The 20331-nt window shown below is 42.2% G+C and overlaps 1 long non-coding RNA gene across 3 annotated transcripts in view; it reads left to right on the top strand.

Annotated features, from left to right (window-relative positions):
* Window positions 1-7954: 7954 nt before the first annotated feature.
* LOC311523171 overlaps window positions 7955-20331 on the top strand; it is a 97615-nt gene continuing 85238 nt past the window's right edge. For all 3 annotated transcript variants that reach the window (XR_014712280.1, XR_014712281.1, XR_014712282.1), the window contains exon 1: window positions 7955-8097. This is a non-coding gene — a long non-coding RNA (uncharacterized lncRNA). The remainder of the gene's footprint in view (window positions 8098-20331) is intronic.

Raw genomic sequence — 20331 nt, 5'->3', positions numbered from 1 at the left:
CTTTATATGATAATGCTTCTGACTCTGGCTGCTCTGCTATTAGACATCCTTATCTAAGAAAAATGCACTCTTTGTAGATCAAACACATCAAATTAAGCAAACGTAAGTACTTTTTTTTTTACCCTCTTAAATATTTCCTCCAACTCGTGAAGCATCCTGAATTATTCAGAACTCTGTCGCCTGTGGAATTTCCAGTCTCCTGCTGGAAACAAGATTAAAAAAAATCAAAAGTACCTGCTCTGTTAGCTTCTCATTCAATAGCCTTCATTTTTAAATCAAAGCTGCTTTATAGACTGTAGCCAGTGTCTCTTTAGGCTGGTATTTGACATCTGCATTATGACGTGGGGAATTATTCAAACCAAATTGCTATTTAGGCTGGCAGTTTGAAACCAACGAAAAGGAGACCGCATATAATCTCCCCTCTAGCAACAGTTTGCATAGGTTGGAAGGAAAATGAGGTTTGATTGCAGAACCACTGCCTCTTGTTAGTGCTTTGTGCTCAGTGTTAAGGCCTTCTGTGCATTACTGGATCCTCAGTATCACCCTGCCACCTCCACCTCAAGCCCAACCACCAGAATTCGATCAAAGTATTACAGTCCCCAGGCAGGGGTACCAGACGGGGGGGCCAGGGCCCACGGCCCCCTCACTTTTTACCGGCTATAAGGGAGAGTGGGGGTGGGTGGGAGAAGAGCGAGCAGGTGGCAGGATCTTGGGAGGAAGGGGTGGTGCAGCGGTGGGGGTTGGGGCAGGGACAGAGCCTTGGAGGGAAGGGGCGGCAGAGAGGGGTGGGGTCATGGTTCAGGCTCCAGTGGGACCCCCCCACTCCTTTTAGGAAGCTTCCGCAGCCCCTACATCTCAGGAGACTAAACTATCGCATGCCACAGGCAGCAAACTGGAGGGACCGAGGTGCACCAGGGCCTGGGGCCACTGCAGTGACGGAGAATTGATTAAGTGACATACTCAATAACATTTTATTTGTTTGTTTGAAGGACCGTGTGCTGTGGCTGGCAGTTGGAAGCTTGGTTTGAAATCTAGACGCCTCTGTTCATTGGCTGAGCCTTCATCAGGGGGCGGGGCTATCAAGAAGGCCAGGGCTTTATAAAGCAGTGAGCAAGCGACCAGGGAGCTTTGCGACTGCTAACAGGCAGTTGAGAGGGAGTTGGGAAGGGGGTGAGGTACCCTTACCATTCTTTAGAGCCTTTTAACTAAACTATAATCAAAACTTCTTGATTCAAACAAAAACCCTATCATTAACCTAGGTAACTGTAGGAGAAAATGCAGGCAGAAGCCCAGCAGCTTTATTGCACTCAGTGTAGCATGTATGATTACCTGCCATGTGGGCGGGTGGCGTATGTGTACATTCAGTGCAAGGAGCTCCTGGCCCTCGAGACTGTGTATGGGCTTTGGAGGCCAGGGTGGCAGAACTGGAGGAGCTAAAGGAAGCAAAGAGGTATGTTGTTGAGGCTTTCCGGGACACTGTAGATTTGACCCACCTTGAAAAGCCCAGAGAAAGAGAGCAGTCAACGGGAACAGAGGGAAACCTTCCCATGGTTGGGACCCTCCTCCCAGATAATGATAGGGTATCCTCTCGCACTGAGGTTACCTCTCCAGGGGAGGGAACTCCAGCCATTAGGAAAAGGCAGGTGTTAGTAATGGGAGATTCTATCATTAGAAGCATAGATAGCTGGGTTTGTGATGACTGGGAGAACCATATGGTGACTTGCCTGCCCGGTGCAAAGGTTGCGGATCTCTTGAGGCATCTAGATAGACTTATGTGTAGTGCTGGGGAGGAGCCAGTGGTCGTAGTACATGTAGGTACCAATGACATAGGGAAGGGTAGGAGAGACGTCCTGGAGGCCAAATTTAGGCTGCTAGGAAAGAGACTGAAATCCAGGACCGCTCTGGTAACATTCTCAGAAATGCTACCAGTTCCACACGCAGGGCCAGGTCGGCAGGCAGAGCTTCAGAGTCTCAATGCGTGGATGAGACGATGGTATAGAGAGGAGGGGTTTAGATTTATTAGGAACTGGGAAAACTTTTGGGATGGGGGAGCCTAGACATAGGGCTGTCTTTAGGATTTATGGTTCCCTAGGCGGGATTATTAAACTGGTGCCCCTATGCCTGACTTGCTCTTAGCAACACAAACATAAGCTTACAGTACTGGAAAACTTGCCACATGCACTTTATTAAAAACACTTTAACTTCATTAAGCACACTGTAATGCTGGTGGACTAGCACTAAAGAAGTAGCGCTATAGAAAAATTCTGATTTATTGACAGAATTATGCAAATAATATAATCTTTTAAATTTGTCAACATTTCACTGGAAATTTCTATGAAGAGGTATTGAAACAAGGATTTGTTTTTAATCAAAGTGATCTTTCTGGCTTTTTTGGCTGCAAAATCAGTAATAATGTCATCATATGACAAAGACAAAGTCAAAGTGATGTCTTGTTCGATTGCAAGAATAGCAAGACCAGTCAATCGTTCCTGACTCATTGTAGAACGGAGATAGTTTTTAATGAGCTTTGGTTTTGAGAAACTCCGTTCTCCTGAAGCTACTGTTACAGGAATTGTCAGTAGAATACGAGTGGCAATGTACACATTAGGATATATGTCAACAAGTTTGCTGATATGAATAAACTGTACAATGTCCATCACCGATTTTGCATGTGGCAACATTGATGACAATGTACTCAATTCTTCGTACAGTTCAAGTCCATTTAAATCAAAACTATCACCGTGCTTCAGGAGGCTCTCTGGGTTCTTGCACTTTGTCATTTGCTGCTCTTGTTTTCCTATTTCGTTGAATTTAGTTCTGTCATACAAAAATCCAAACTGTTCATGGTGTGCTCGTAAGGTATTAAACTTTTCATCAACGGCAGATATTGCTTTATCCATCACAACATCAAAAACTCAACTTCAAATTTCTTTTTTGGATTGTCTATGGGCTCATCTGCGCCTTCATATTCCACTTGCCATTTTTTCCTTGAAACTCCTGTCATGTTTGGACATGGAAATTTTGGTTCTACACGGAGTGCCTGTGCAAGCTCTCTCGCTGTAACCTGTGTTTCTTTGAATCCATTTTCTCTGTACTTCACTAAAAAGTCTTGTGTGTTGTTTAGTAAGGTAAGTGTTGAATCAAGGTGCATCATTGGACTCTGCATTATTTTGCTTATACTTGAGATTTTAACAAGAATGTCATACCAGATTACGACAGATGTTAGAAACTTGAAGCTGGATATTTCAGAGGCCAATAACTGTGCTTCACTTTTCGCTTTTGGATCTCTGGCTTCTTCCGAAATAGCAACCAGTGCTTCGTAAACTTCCTCAGATTGATATCTCAACGTTTTTGCACTTTCTACTCTGCTTTCCCAGTGTGTCTCAGATAGAGGCTTAACGGTATTACCATTGACATGTGCTTTGAATATTTGCCATCGTTGAGTGGAAGCTAAAAAGAGCACATAAACGCATTGCAGTAAACCAGAAAAAGAAATAGCTTCTACAGAAGACTTGGCCATATCACACAAAATCAAATTAAGGCTGTGGCATGCATACGGAACAAAAAAGGCTCGTGGATTTTCTGCCAGCAATCTAGCTTGCACGCCAGAAATGCATCCTCTCATATTGGCACCATTATCATAGCCTTGTCCTCTAATGTTCATTACGGATGACCCCATTCGTTTTAGTTAATCAAGGAGAGCTTGAAGAAGTCCAAAACCTGTCGTGTCCTCTACGTCTAAAAATGTGATAAATGATTCCTTAACTGTAATCTGTGCTGAATTGTTAATGTCGACAAATCTCACGACTAACGACATCTGTTCTTCATGATTTATGTCCGGAGTGCAATCTAGAATTACGGCAAAATATTTTGCCAAAGTAACCAATGAAACAATTTTATCTCTCACTTTATCACTCATTAGCATGATCAGTTCATTTTGAATTCTTGGTCCTAAATAGTGGTCATGTATTTCATTTTCAGTTACTTTTCGGAGATGTTCACTCATCACTGTGTCCTTTCAATTTTGTGTCCTTAAAATTGAAAGGTGGATAAGGAATTGGTTAACAGGGAGGCTACAGCGGGTCCAACTGAAAGGTGAACTGTCAGGCCGGAAGGAGGTTACCAGTGGAGTTCCTCAAGGATCAGTTTTGGGACCAATCTTATTTAATCTTTTTATTTCTGACCTCGGCACAAAAAGTGGGAGTGTGCTAATAAAGTTTGCGGATGATACAAAGCTGGGAGGTATTGCCAATTTAGAGAAGGACAGGGATATCCTACAGGAGGATCTGGATAACCTTGTAAACTGGAGTAATAGTAATAGGATGAAATTTAATAGTGAGAAGTGTAAGGTCATGCATTTAGGGATTAATAACAAGAATTTTAGTTATAAGCTAGGGACTCATCAATAAGGAGTAATGGAGGTGGAAAAGGACCTTGGAGTATTGGTTGATCATAGGATGACTATGAGCCACCAATGTGATATGGCCATGAAAAAAGCTAATGCAGTCTTGGGATGCATCAGGAGAGGTATTTCCAGTAGGGATAAGGAGGTTTTAGTTCCGTTATACAAGGCACTGGTGAGACCTCACCTGGAATACTGTGTGCAGTTCTGGTTTCCCATGTTTAAGAAGGATGAATTTAAACTGGAACAGGTACAGAGAAGGGCTACTAGGATGATCCGAGGAATGGAAAACCTGTCTTATGAAAGGAGACTCAAAGAGCTTGGCTTGTTTAGCCTAACTAAAAGAAGGTTGAGGGGAGATATGATTGCTCTCTATAAGTATATCAGAGGGATAAATACCAGAGAGGGAGAGGAATTATTTAAGCTGAGTACCAATGTGGACACAAGAACAAATGGATATAAACTGGCCACCAGAAAATTTAGACTAGAAATTAGACGAAGGTTTCTAACCATCAGAGGAGTGAAGTTTTGGAATAGCCTTCCAAGGGAAGCAGTGGGGGCAAAAGATCTATCTGGCTTTAAGATTAAACTGGATAAGTTTATGGAGGAGATGGTATGATGGGATAACATGGTTTTGGTAATTAAATATTCATGGTAAATAGGCCCAATGGCCTGTGATGGGATATTAGATGGGGTGGGATCTGAGTTACAGGAAAGAATTTTCTGTAGTATCTGGCTAATGAATCTTGCCCATATGCTCAGGGTTTAGCTGATCGCCATATTTGGGGTCGGGAGGGAATTTTCCTCCAGGGCAGATTGGAAGAGGCCCTGGAGCTTTTTCGCCTTCCTCTGTAGCATGAGGCACGGGTCACTTGCTGGAGGATTCTCTGCTCCTTGAAGTCTTTAAACTACGATTTGAGGACTTCAATAGCACAGATATAGGTGTGAGGTTTTTTGCAGGAGTGGTGGGTGAAAGTCTGTGGCCTGCATTGTGCAGGAGGTCAGACTAGATGATCATAATGGTCCCTTCTGACCTAAATATCTATGAATCTATGAATCACTGTGTCAAATTTTCCCAGCAGTTGTACAAGGCCCCCAAAATTTCCATTTTTGGGCTGGAATAATTTCTCAATGCTTCCTCTAAAAGCAAGATTGTTTGTTGATAGATATTCTACAATAGATAATAGACATTCAAGAACATGACGCCAATGCTGCTTCTCTGACTCCAGCAATCTTTGATTTTGGGCATCAAGAGTTGTCTAATTTTTAACCTTACACTCAGCTCACGCCATTTGTGCATACTTTCAATGTGGTGTTGTGCCTTTTCATGTTGCGGTAATATGTGACTAAGATTTTTCCAATCATTAATACCCATGGTTGCTATCTTAAAATTGCAACTATTGAAAAGCTTGCATGGGAAACAAAATACAGCATCCTTTCATTTAGAGTACACAAGCCACCGTCTGTTGACAATTTCACCATTAGAAAGTCTTTTGTAGTAATTGTTTTCTGTGAATTTCCTACCTCTGATGTCTTTAGGATATTCGAGACCTTTTATTCTCCCAGGGCCATTCTCAAGTATAATGGCATGGAATTCATTGTTTAAAGATTGTGGCCATGTGCCAATGTCATCTATATCCCATGCTAGTAGAGTTTCAACTGTTGTAATTTCTTGTTTTGTGTCTGCATCTGTTTCAAATGATTGTTCTGTGTGTTGTTGCATTTCTTGAGCTTCGCCTGCATAAATATTTTCTTCGGCAGTTACTTGATGATCTTGATCAACTTCGTTTTTTCATAATGTACAAACTTAAGTATAGAACCCTTCTGTGCTTGTACAGCTAATCCTATTTCATCTTTCCGTTTTCTTTTTTGTGACCCGGAAAGTTTTTTTCTATACGACATAACTTATAAGGGTGTTTTTTAAAGAAATAACTGTTTAAAATATCAGATTATCAGAAGTATTATTTAAAATAACTAATATATGATAATCGTGAGTCTGTGACTTTGAGCTAGAGTGAAGACACCTCACAAGGCGCTCCTCCCTGACTGAGACACATTGTTGGAAACCCATGTCATTTTTACAAAGCCACTTTTTAGTTTTAAATGTATAGTGGGGTCAGTCTTAATGTTAGTTACAACTCTATATCAACCTTATACTGTAAATAGATCAATGGCATTATCCAGTTTAATAAGCTGGGTTTCCAAACAGTGGCAAAATATAACCCTAGTTTTACTCCTCGGTAAAGCACAAAGTGACCAAAATGAAGTCAGCACAGAATCGTCTCATCTAGATTAAGGCAGCACAGAACTGTTACAGAAGTCCTATTCTGCCTTAGTTTTGTTTGGAAAGACATTAGCACTAGCAGCATATTTTGGGCAACAAGATAAATCACTGCCTCTAAAATTCCATCAAAAACTGACATTTTCACAACTCTAGCATGATCTGCTGCACAGATTCTTCACAAGGAAGTGTCCCTGGCGTTTTTAACTCATATTAATCGTGTATTTACTTTATGAAAGTTGGACAAAACATTGTGAAAACGTAAGACATTGGCTGCCCAACTTCTGGGCTGGCAAAAGCTATGCTGACTCACTGGGAAAAAAAAGCAAGAGAATCTTAGTACAACATATGGTCACTCTATACACTAGTAAGGAGATGATCATATTACAGTTGTTGGAGGGCTCTATTTAGAGGTAACAGGGCTATAGGAAAGCCAGTCAACATTTTTTGTTTCTCTGATGAAAACTGGCCCACTCCCTGCCCCAAACCAAACTTGTCACAAATAGTTGTCAACAACTTAATTTTCTGTTTTTGGCTAAGATATTGATTTTTTTTTTATTGAAAAAGGTGTTAAATGACAATCTAAATGGCAACACAGTACTGCTTTCATGATTGGCTCATTCACGCCCCAGCCTGCTGGTCCAACAGCTGCAGTAGAGGAGGAGATGGGTGGAAACCTGCAGTACCCCAAAATCCACCTCTTGGGGGGCAAAGTAGCAATAGCAGCAGCAAACCCTCAGGTCCAATCACACACCAGTGGGCACCACTGCCAGCCCAATGGACCATGGTGAAGTTAGCACAGCATCTGATCTCAGGGACGGGGCACCTACGGAGCCACAGCAGCTCATCCTGCCCTGCGCAGCTCCCCCCCAGATGTGATGGATCACTGCCAGCCCAGGGGAGAGACGCGCTCCCCAGCTAGGGTGACCAGATGTCCTGAGTTTATAGGGCCAGTCCCGATATTTGGGGCTTTGTCTTTTATAGGCACCAATTACCCCCACCTAGGGTGATCAGACAGCAAGTGTGAAAAATCTGGACAGGGGGTGGGGGTTAATAGGAGCCTATATAAGAAAAAGACCCAAAAATTGGGACTGTCCCTATAAAAGTGGGATCCTACCCCAAACTGCAGCCTGATTTTTCACTCATGCTCTCTGGCCCAGCCAGCTGCCTGTGACCCTTCCAATCCTGGCTGGCTGCCCAGGAATGAGTTACTTTCACTTTCATTCCTCAGCACTGCAGCCAGTCAGCCCCTGTCCCCCCCTTCCCCTCACCCAACCCAGCCCTGTGGGAGGGGAGGGGGGGGTGCTCCATGAGGAGGGGGAGAAGAATGGGCATTATGGGGGGGGGCAACAAAGGATACTGCAACTGCCGAGCCTGCCTCACCTCACGCCAGGGGAGAGAGTCACACTCACAGGTCAGTTCCTTCCACCACCCTTTCCCCCACCCCTTCCCAGAGACCCCAGCAGCCAATCCCCTCCCTCAGACTGTGCTGCATTCAGCTCTCTCTAGGACCTAGCATCCCTGCTCTTACATGCTCCACTGCTTCCCCTCTGTCTGGACTCCCGGCAGAGTAGTACCCTAGGCGGCTGCCTATTCTGCCTATGGCTAAGGATGGCGCTGCCTATACAGGAAGGCTGGGCTCCAGCTAAACCAAAGTGGATCCAGACTGCTGGCACTTAACATTAAAAAGGTTGCAGAGCAGTTTTTAAACTAAGAGATGGGGGAAAGCCAATTGCTGCAGAGGCGCTCGTGGATCGGACAGAGAATCATAGAATCATAGAATATCAGGGTTGGAAGGGACCCCAGAAGGTCATCTAGTCCAACCCCCTGCTCGAAGCAGGACCAATTCCCAGTTAAATCATCCCAGCCGGGGCTTTGTCAAGCCTGACCTTAAAAACCTCTAAGGAAGGAGATTCTACCACCTCCCTAGGTAACGCATTCCAGTGTTTCACCACCCTCTTAGTGAAAAAGTTTTTCCTAATATCCAATCTAAACCTCCCCCACTGCAACTTGAGACCATTACTCCTCGTTCTGTCATCTGCTACCATTGAGAACAGTCTAGAGCCATCCTCTTTGGAACCCCCTTTCAGGTAGTTGAAAGCAGCTATCAAATCCCCCCTCATTCTTCTCTTCTGCAGGCTAAACAATCCCAGCTCCCTCAGCCTCTCCTCATAACTCATGTGTTCCAGTCCCCTAATCATTTTTGTTGCCCTTCGCTGGACTCTCTCCAATTTATCCACATCCTTCTTGAAGTGTGGAGCCCAAAACTGGACACAGTACTCCAGATGAGGCCTCACCAATGTCGAATAGAGGGGAACGATCACATCCCTCGATCTGCTTGCTATGCCCCTACTTATACATCCCAAAATGCCATTGGCCTTCTTGGCAACAAGGGCACGCTGTTGACTCATATCCAGCTTCTCGTCCACTGTCACCCCTAGGTCCTTTTCCGCAGAACTGCTGCCTAGCCATTCGGTCCCTAGTCTGTAGCTGTGCATTGGGTTCTTCCGTCCTAAGTGCAGGACCCTGCACTTATCCTTATTGAACCTCATCAGATTTCTTTTGGCCCAATCCTCCAATTTGTCTAGGTCCTTCTGTATCCTATCCCTCCCCTCCAGCGTATCTACCACTCCTCCCAGTTTAGTATCATCCGCAAATTTGCTGAGAGTGCAATCCACACCATCCTCCAGATCATTTATGAAGATATTGAACAAAACCGGCCCCAGGACTGACCCTTGGGGCACTCCACTTGGGCTGCCAACTAGACATGGAGCCATTGATCACTTCTGTTAGAGGAGACTTCTGTTAGAGGAGAGTCTATTGATAGAGATTCTCTAGGTTTTAGTCAGGAGGAGGGGATGAAAGAGGACAAAGTGTGGGCCAGATCAGACGAGAAACATTCCCATAAAGAATCTGACACATCAGAAAAGGGCAGACAAATAAACAGTGACAAGTTTTTAAAGTGCTTGTACACAAATGCTAGAAGTCTAAATAATAAGATGAGTGAACTAGAGTGCCTCGTGTTAAAGGAGAATATTGATATAATAGGCATCACAAAAACCTGGTGGAGTGAGGACAATCAGTGGGACACAATCTTTCCAGCGTACAAAATATATTGGAAGGACAGAACAGGCCGTGCGGGGGTGGGGGTGGGGGAGTGGTACTATATGTGAAAGAAAATGTAGAATCAAATGAAATAAAAATCTTAAATGAATCCACATGTTCCATTGAATCTCTATGGATAGTAATTCCATGCTCTAATAAGACTATAACAGTAGGGATCTATTATCGACCCCCTGACCAGGACAGTGATAGTGACGATGAAATGTTAAGGGAGATTAGAGAGGCTATCAAAATAAAGAACTCAATAACAGTGGGGGATTTCAATTATCCCCATATTGACTGGGTACATGTCACCTCAGGACGAAATGCAGAGACAAAATTTCTCGATACTTTAAATGACTGCTTCTTGGAGCAGCTGGTACAGGAACCCACAGGGGAGAGGCAACAATCTACTCCTGAGTGGAGCGCAGGATCTGGTCCAAGAGATAACTATAACAGGACCGCTTGGAAATAGTGACCATAATATAATAACATTTAACATTCCTGTGGTGGGCAGAACACCTCAACAGCCCAAACTGTGGCATTTAATTTCAGAAAGGGGAACTGTGCAAAAATGAGGAGGCTAGTTAAACAGAAATTAAAAGGTACAGTGCCTAGAGTGAAATCCCTGCAAGTTGCATGGACACTTTTCTAAGACACCGTAATAGAGGCTCAACTTAAATGTATACCCCAAATTAAAAAACACAGTAAAAGAACTAAAAAAGAGCCACCGTGGCTTAACAACCATTTAAAAGAAGCAGTGAGAGATAAAAAGGCATCTTTTAAAAAGTGGAAGTCAAATCCTAGTGAGGTAAATAGAAAGGTGCATAAACTCTGCCAAATTAAATGTAAAAATGTAATAAGAAAAAGCCAAAAAGGAGTTTGAAGAATAGCTAGCCAAAAACTCAAAAGATGATAACAAAATGTTTTTTAAGTCCATCAGAAGCAGGAAGCCTGCTAAACAACCAGTGGGGCCCCTCGACGTTCGAGATACAAAAGGAGCATTTAAAGACAATAGAGTCATCACGGAGAAACTAAATGAATTCTTTGCTTCAGTCTTCACGGCTGAGAATGTTAGGGAGATTCCCAAACCTGAGCCATCTTTTGTAGGTGACAAATCTGAGGAATTGTCACAGATTGAAGTGTCACTAGAGGAGGTTTTGGAATTAATTGAGAAACTTAACAATAACAAATCACCGGGACCAGATGGCATTCACCCAAGCGTTCTAAAAGAACTCAAATGTGAAATTGTGGAACTATTATCTATGGTTTGTAACCTGTCCTTTAAATCAGCTACTGTACCCAATGACTGGAAGATAGCTAATGTAATGCCAATATTTAAGAAGCGCTCTAGAGGTGATCCTGGCAATTACACACCGGTAAGTCTAACATCAGTACCGGGCAAATTAGTTGAGACAATAGTAAAGAATATAATTGTCAGACACATAGAAGAACATAAATTGTTGCGCAAAAGTCAACATGGTTTCTGTGAAGGGAGATCGTGTCTTACTAATCTATTAGAGTTCTTTGAGGGGGTCAACAAACATGTGGGCAAGGGGGATCCAGTGGACATAGTGTACTTAGATTTCCAGAAAGCCTTTGACAAGGTCCCTCACCAAAGGCTCTTATGTAAATTAATTTGTCATGGGATGAGAGGGAAGATCCTTTCATGGACTGAGAATTGGTTAAAAGACAGGGTAGGAACAAAGGGTAGAAATAAATGGGAAATTTTCAGAATGGAGAGGGGTAACTAGTGGTGTTTCCCAAGGGTCAGTCCTAGGACCAATCCTATTCAACTTATTCATAAATGATCCGGAGAAAGGGGTAAACAGTGAAGTGGCAAAAGTTTGCAGATGTTACTAAACTGTTCAAGATAGTTAAGACCAAAGCAGACTGTGAAGAACTTCAACAAGATCTCACAAAACTAAGTGATTGGGCAACAAAATGGCAAATGAAATTTAATGTGGATAAATGTAAAGTAATGCACATTGGAAAAAAAATCCCCAACTATACATACAATATGATGGGGGCTAATTTAGCTACAACTAATCAGGAGAAAGATCTTGTAGTCATCGTGGATAGTTCTCTGAAGATGTCCATGCAGTGTGCAGCAGCAGTCAAAAAAGCAAACGGGATGTTAGGAATCATTAAAAAAGGGATAGAGAATAAGATGGAGAATATCTTATTGCCCTTATATAAATCCATGGTACACCCACATCTTGAATACTGTGTACAGATATGGTCTCCTCATCTCAGAAAAGATATACTGGCATTAGAAAAGGTTCAGAAAAGGGCAACTAAAATGATTAGGGGTTTGGAACGGGTCCCAGATGAGGCGAGATTAAAGAAGCTAGGACTTTTCAGCTTGGAGAAGAGGAGACTAAGGGGGGATATGATAGAGGTCTGTAAAATCATGAGTGGTGTGGAGAAAGTGAATAAGGAAAAGTTATTTACTTGTTCCCATAATATAAGAACTAGGGGTGACCAAATGAAATTAATGGGTAGCAGGTTTAAAACAAATAAAAGGAAGTTCTTCTTCACTCAGCGCACAGTCAACCTGTGGAACTCCTTGTCTGAGGAGGTTGTGAAGTTTAGGACTATAACAGGGTTTAAAAAAGAACTGGATAAATTCATGGAGGTTAAGTCCATTAATGGCTATTAGCCAGGATGGGTAAGGAATGGTGTCCCTAGCCTCTGTTTGTCAGAGGGTGGAGATGGATGGCAGGAGAGAGATCACTTGATCATTACCTGGTAGGTTCACTCCCCCTGGGGCACCAGGCATTGGCCACTGTCGGTAGACAGGATACTGGGCTAGATGGACCTTTGATCTGACCCAGTATGGCTGTTCTTATGTTCTTGTTTGCTAAAATAAATAGTCATGACAGATGGTTATAGTAGAAGACACAACACACATGCATGTGGTAGGGGCTTATTTAGCTGATATTGTGGTATCATTTGTGGCCCTCATTCGAAAAGCTCTTATAGAGCAGGCAGCAACCATTTGGCACAGGCACATGTCCGTACCTGTTGGAGCTGAGTGAATAATTTTCACTAAAAAGAGCAGTAGAATTCAAATTGCCCTTATTTTCTGTCCATAAATGGTGATCAGACAGGTACTTCAGCTTACTTATTCAAAATCTATTCCTGAATTTCTTCATTAAATACATTTTGCTCTATACAGGTAGTTCATTGTGAGTATTCAAAGCTTGTGGAGGGGTGAGCTTCAGAGCTCATGTCTGTTTCTGAATTGATTGCTTCCTAGCTAATCAACATAGTATGTCTTGTGAATGGTGAAATCCAACATATGGCTGGAAATAAGTTCCTTCAGCCACGTGTGATTGTCTTTCCCGCATGGAGTAGTTGCAGTATTGCATGTTGACAGACTTTGTCCTGAAACACTTCCTGGTATGCCTGGTGTGCTACCATCCGCCAGGCAAGTTCCGATGTTAGTTAGTAGCTGGTGGCTCCCAAACAGATCCTTACCCACTGTCTCCAACTACTCCATGCCTTTCAGAATCCCTAGTAAGGTAGCTTCCACATCTTACTAGTCCCAGCTTCTGTGGAGCCATATCCTCCTGGTGACTCTCTCCTGAGCAGGAGGTAAAGAGCAGCAGCAGAAACAATCTTAGCAGATTGATCACATAAGATACGAGTCCTTGTCATACATGGCTGACTTTGCTCAGAGCCCTGTTAAATTTGTCACGCTGAGTGAGACAAGATGGGTGAGGTAATATCTCATAGTGGAACAACTTCTGTTGGTAAGAGAGAAGCTTTCTCTCGCCAACAGAAGCTGGTTCAATAAAAGTTATTACCTCACCCACCTTGTCTCTCTAGTATTCTGGGACTGACATGGCTACAACTACACTGCATACAACAATCGGAATTTGACTCTCTCACAGGTTGGCTTTCAGAGCTGCCCCCCCCAGGGCACTTACTAAGTTTCTGTACCTTTGTCTGGTCTCCCTTGTTCCAGACTCCCCTTTTAAAAGCCATATGATCTGTGCACTGTGAAAGACACATGCTTGTTAATAGATTAAGTGGCTTATAGGAACTGTTGAGCATCCATGTTCATTAAGGTGGGGAATTGCTGGTTTCATACTTGTACTGGGAGAGGCCATTTCTCCACTCTCAGTTCAGAGCCTGAATCATCCACTTTGAACTTGTCTCTTTGCTACAGCTTCTTCCTGTGTGACTGCCCTATATGGAGGTGCGGGGTGGCTTCAGGCTGACAGTTCTCTGCTGAAATGGAAGAATCCAAGTTCTTAGGTTATGAACAGGACATTCCTGTGAAGGAGTTATTAGCTTAGAGGGCTGTCAACTCTAATGTTTTCTTTGCGGGGTTCACCTGTCCTAGTTTGCTAGGGGTTTCCACCTTCAAAACCAGCAGATCCAAAGTGATTAGCAGGGGCCTCATGCCAGTTGGATCCCTGACAGCACAGCTCCTACCAGAGGAGCACTGCCAGGGAATCTCTCAAAATCCACTGCCCCACAACTCCTTAGAAGGCAACATGGTAAATTAATGCAGAAAGGATCAGTCTTAATTTACTCATTCACCCTGGAGTTGCATGGAAAATGCTGCAGAAAGTAGCTCTGTTGAATGACCGGTTAAACCAGAAGTGTATTTGTCCCTATGTCCTTGGGGGATTTAATTCTGTCTGGTCGCTGTGGACTCAGGTTCTTAACATGTGTCTGGCTTCATTCAGGCTTGTATTTGCTTTGCTTTGCTTTGCTGTCTGAGTCTTCTTGTGGCTTCTATTGCAATATGGGAGTGTGTTTTAGAAGGAAGAGTGATCAAGTGATGTAGCAGAGGCTGAGGAACTAGACCTCTTAGTTCTTTTACCATCTTGCTCAGTCATTCTGTGAGACTTTCGGTAAGTCTGTTTGACCTCTTGCACTTCATTTTACTATACTGTATATATAACACAATTACTTCCAGGGCTTCTAATGTTCTGATTAGACACTATGTAAATGCAAATCCTTATGGGAAAAGCTGCCCTCTTTAAGGAACACCCACTCCTAATGCGCACATACTTTAGAGGAAAGCTTTACACTATACCGTAAAGGCAACCATCCTGTAGATCTGATATAACAGAGGTGCAGCTGCTCATACCTTGTTAATTCAGGACATCATTGTTTCTGTTACAAAGCCTGTTTCCTGGAGTAAATTACTTAGCTGTAAAAAGCAGTCTCGACTGCAGCTAGAGCTGGTTACATACTTCAAAAACTCTCCTTCAAACAGTTTGAATTTTTTAAAAAATGAGCTTCCATGATTGCCTTTGCATTTGTTTTCTACTAATAGTTCATCAAACTAATTCACTCTGGAATGTCTTGTCAATTTTAAGCAAATATTGCAGAAGAATGATGAAAAGCAAATTTGGAATCGGTAAGCACAACTGCCTCCGAAAATAGATTCTAATAGTGTCACTCTTCCAATCGGAGGAGAGAAGCCATTCCAGGAGTCTACATATTCAAAATTCAAGTAATTTTGAGTATCCAATATTTTACAATGAACTGCTCAGGAAACAGCTACAAGCTAAGCTTTACTTGTGCAGATTATTCATTGTCTAATTTTGAATGACCAGATCTTGGTTTTTCTGTCTCTTCACAGAGAAAATGTGATTGGAAATGTGAAATTCATCCAGTAAATTCTCTGAAATTATTCATATCTTAGATTCTTATCAAATATGGTGAATACAAGAATTTGGTGCAGGAGGAGGGAGTCTTCTATCCATACAGAGTGAAGCAGGGGCAGTAACAGTGGAAACTTCTCCACAAAACTTACTTAATGTCTCTGAACTAATGACCTGGAGAGATTGTCTGCATGACTGAGAGATTACTCCAGCTTCCATGTCATTCATGAAAGATGCCTTTCACATGTAGAGTACATCACTGTGCTCTCTCATGGTCTGTTATGTCATCTTGGGCTTCAGTAACAGATGTTAACATGTCATTAATGTCCAGTTGGATAAGATTCATTACTTACCTAGTATTTTATCCTTCACTTAATTTTTCTAATGGATTTAGTTGCAGAGTATCTTCAAGAATAAAGAAAAGGAGTACTTGTGGCACCTTAGAGACTAACCAATTTATTTGAGCATGAGCTTTCGTGAGCTACAGCTCACTTCATCGGATGCATACCATGGAAACTGCAGCAGACTTTATATACACACAGAGAATATGAAACAATACCTCCTCCCACCCCACTGTCCTGCTGGTAATAGCTTATCTAAAGTGATCATCAAGTTGGGCCATTTCCAGCACAAATCCAGGTTTTCTCACCCTCCACCCCCCCACACAAATTCACTCTCCTGCTGGTGATAGCCCATCCAAAGTGACAACTCTCTACACAATGTGCATGATAATCAAGTTGGGCCATTTCCTGCACAAATCCAGGTTCTCTCACCCCCTCACCCCCCTCTCAAAAACCACACACACAAACTCACTATCCTGCTGGTAATAGCTCATCCAAAGCTATTGTAGGGAGAGTGGTCACTATTAGATGAGCTATTACCAGCAGGATAGTGAGTTTGTGTGTGTGGTTTTTGGGAGGGGGGTGAGGGGGTGAGAGAACCTGGATTTGTGCTGGAAATGGCCCAACTTGATGATCACTTTAGATAAGCTATTACCAGCAGGACAGTGGGGTGGGAGGAGGTATTGTTTCATATTCTCTGTGTGTATATAAAGTCTGCTGCAGTTTCCACAGTATGCATCCTATGAACTGAGCTGTAGCTCACGAAAGCTTATGCTCAAATAAATTTGTTAGTCTCTAAGGTGCCACAAGTACTCCTTTTCTTTTTGCGAATACAGACTAACACGGCTGTTACTCTGAAACCTGTCTTCAAGAATAAAATGGATCTTGCCTTTGATTGTTGCTGTAATCTGCTTGTGATGCAGAATTCCACTAGTTGCACTTGGGAGCTGAAGCATCACTTTTTGCATAGGATAATAGTCTGAGAAATTAGTTTGAAAAGGTCCTGTCCCACAATTGCTAGCTTAGGGCTTTTCCCTACAATATATCCTCAATTGTTTTCTCTAAATGGTATGTCATGTGCATGCGGCAGAACTGACTGGTGCCAAAGGAATGAATGATTAGACCCTTATTTTCAAGTGTTACCAATTTGCAATGAAGTGAGCTGCTGCTCAGTAACTTCTGTACATTATGCTGCTGTACTAGTCTAATAATCCTTGTAGTGTAAACTGTTCAAAATATGCAGAATTGCCATTTCTAATGAGAACAGCCTGGAAGAAATGTGGAACTTCACAATCATGCTGATTGATCCCTGGAAATGTCCCTGGATATTTATTTTATCTTTCCAGAATGACACAGAACAAACATAGACTTTGATAGTAACAAGCAGCATTCATTTCTTTAAGCTACATTGAGTTCTGTTCATTAGGTTAAATATGTCTGTGGAAATTCATCTTTTCTCAAGTGCTCTTTAGTGTGACTGTGAACTAAGATTTTCTGTTTTCTTAACAGATTTCCCTCCCCTGGACAGTAACACAGTTGGACTCTAGAACATCAAGGGTACTAAAAGTATGATCTCTGTCTTGGCCAGTGCTGGTGATTGAATCTACATAACTGAAAGCTTGAGTTTCTGCCACTTGAGCTCAAGAGCCAGGTTTTGTGTCTACATGGGTTGTAACAGATTCACATCCTCTGGATCATCTAGACTAGAGAGAGAGAGAGAGTCATAACATTCATTGACCAGTGGATTACACAAATCTGCCCATAAACTGAGCACCCAAGGCAAATCAGGTCTCTATTCCACAGCAGCTAATGTTTCAGTTTTTGAAAGGCTCACGTGCAATTGTCCGTATGGCTATGCTGCACTGCAGCCATGCAAAAGTCACCTGGTTTAGTGTTACACCTATGTTGCTTTTAGGGTGGGAATAGGAGTAGAGACTAACCTGTAGTAAACAAATTATTGATGAATTGTGCCTTCTCCCTATAAGCAGAAACCCTGAATAGGCTGAGATTTTTCCTGTGCAAAACTGTTTGATGGCTCCTGCAAATTTAGTTTACTCTCATTTGCTGTTCAAAACTTGAGCTTCTTAGTCTGTGATCACAACTCGCATGCTATCATTTCTGTTCCTCTATGGATGATCTGACTTGTCAGGTGGGGAACAAATTTTAAAATTTACTTTCTCAGAGTATTCAAGTGTGTGTATTTATTTGCAAATATTCAAACTACTAGAACTCAGCCATCCCAATATTGGTAGAAAGGTCCAAGGCAGAAATAATTTTTTAAAAAAACTTGAACACATATTGGTGGTGGTGTTGTGTAGTGCTCACTCACCTGTACTGGAGTACATGCAAGGCTTGCTGGTTTTGACTTCGGGAACTGTTTTTGGAGGCAGAAAGTCCAAGCAAACACAGATTCAATGGACTGGACCAATAAAAACCCAAACTGAAAGTTTTGCTGTAGCTCCTTTGAAGTGAGGTGGCAGAGTTGAGCACATGTTGGTACATACCTGAAGGGAGAGTGGAAGAATATGCCATGGTATAGGGTGCCATTAGCTCCTTTCTACCATGTGTTTGGGCTGCCAATTTTACACACAAGCAACAGTGTTGTGAGTGCTTGATGCAAGTCTTCCCAAACAAGCTGCTGTAAAACTTCACAGCATTTGACAAAATATAGCTTGTTCCTTTCTAGTTTCCCTCATATGGGAATAAGCAGACCTAAACCAGTACAACTGTGTCCACACTAGAGAGGTTAACTGTGTTAACTATATGGCTATAGTTAAAGTGGTAGAACTTTTAAGGGTAGACAAGCCCTTTGACTCCCTTTGCTTTCCCCTTATGAAGCTGGTATTGCACATTGCGAAGGGAGCAGAGGCAGGTTCTGCCCCTTGAATGGGCTGCATTTTAAGGGATGCACAAGGGGAACAATTTATTCCTTTTAAAAGTTTTTAGATGTATTCACAGAATTTGGCAGGTAGCTCCCTGAGGGCCAGGGTGAGGGAACTCCTAGGACTCTCCTCCCATGCTGCTTCCCCTGAATTATGCTGCTGACACCCTTGCAGTAATCCTCTTGGCTTCGAGCTATGTTCTAGCACCTCCAAGTGGTTCATGGCAAACAATGCCACTGGCCTGTGTGGAGCTGGGTACCACCCCCCAAGAGCTATATAGAACAAGTAAGTGTGTGTGTTTCTTAAGACACAGAGCTTGAGATGAATGTTGTGACTTGTGAAATACCAAGAGTTTTGTGGTAGTTTTCATAACCATATATACAGTCTACATATTTATTATATTGTGGTAGCACCAAGTCCCATTTATTGCCACCTTCTCTCCCCCCCCCAAACATGCACAGTGGTCGCTGCCCCAAAGAGCTTACAGTCTAACTATAAGGCAAGGTGAACCCAGTAAATAGATGTGAGGAGCAAAAGGTAACAGTGAGACAGTTCTAAATAATAATATACCTTCCATTTCTGTCCATAGCTATTGGTCAGTATTAGATGTCAATGACTTTTTTACATTATTAGATGTAACTTGCTCACTTGTTAGAAAAGGGGTTGAAAAGGACAAGAACCATTGCAGGAAAACCAGCCATTTGTATTTTGGCAATAAATGCAGTTTATTAGGGCTGTTAAGGGATTAAAAAAATTAATCATGATTAATCGCACTGTTAAACAATAATAAAATACAGTTCAAATATTTTTGATGTTTTCTACATTTTCAAATATATTGATTTCATTATTAACACAGAATACAAAGTGTACAGTGCTCACTTTATATTTATTTTTATTACAAATATTTTCACTGTAAAAAACAAAAGAAATATTTTTCAGTTCACCTAATACAAGTACTGTAGTGCAATCTCTTTATCATGAAAGTTGAATCTACAAATGTAAAATAATATACAAAAAAAACTGCATTCAAAAATAAAACAATATAAAACTTTAGAGCCTACAAGTCCACTCAGTCCTACTTCTTGTTCAGCCAGTCTCTCAGACAAACAGGTTTGTTTACATTTGCAGGAGATAATGCCCGCTTCTTGTTCACAGTGTCACCTGCAAGTGAGAACAGGTGTTTACATGTCACGGTTGTAGCCAGTGTCGCAAGATATTTGCTTGCCTTATGCGCTAAAGATTCCTATGTCCTTCATGCTTCAACCACCATTCCAGAGAACGTGCGTCCATGCTGATGACGGGTTCTGCTCGATAACGATCCAAATCAGTGTGGACTGATGCATGTTCATTTTCATCATCTGAGTCAGATGCCACTTGCAGAAGGTTAATTTTCTTTTTTGGTGGTTCTGGTTCTGTAGTTTCTGCATTGGAGTGTTGCTCTTTTAAGACTTCTGAAAGCATGCTCCAAACCTCATCCCTCTCAGATTTTGGAAGGCACTTCAGATTCTTAAACCTTGGGTCGACTACTGTAGCTATCTTTAGAAATGTCAGATTGGTACCTTCTTTGCGTTTTTTCAAATCTGCAGTGAAAGTGTTCTTAAAATGAACAACATGTGCTGAGTTATCATCCAAGACTACTATTACATGAAATATATGGCAGAATGTGGGTAAAACAGAGCTAGAGACATACAAT

This window comes from Lepidochelys olivacea, assembly GCF_965140295.1.
Source record: "Lepidochelys olivacea isolate rLepOli2 genome assembly, chromosome: 7".
Lineage (NCBI taxonomy): Eukaryota > Metazoa > Chordata > Testudines > Cheloniidae > Lepidochelys > Lepidochelys olivacea.
This window is presented reverse-complemented; position numbering and strand designations above follow the sequence as displayed.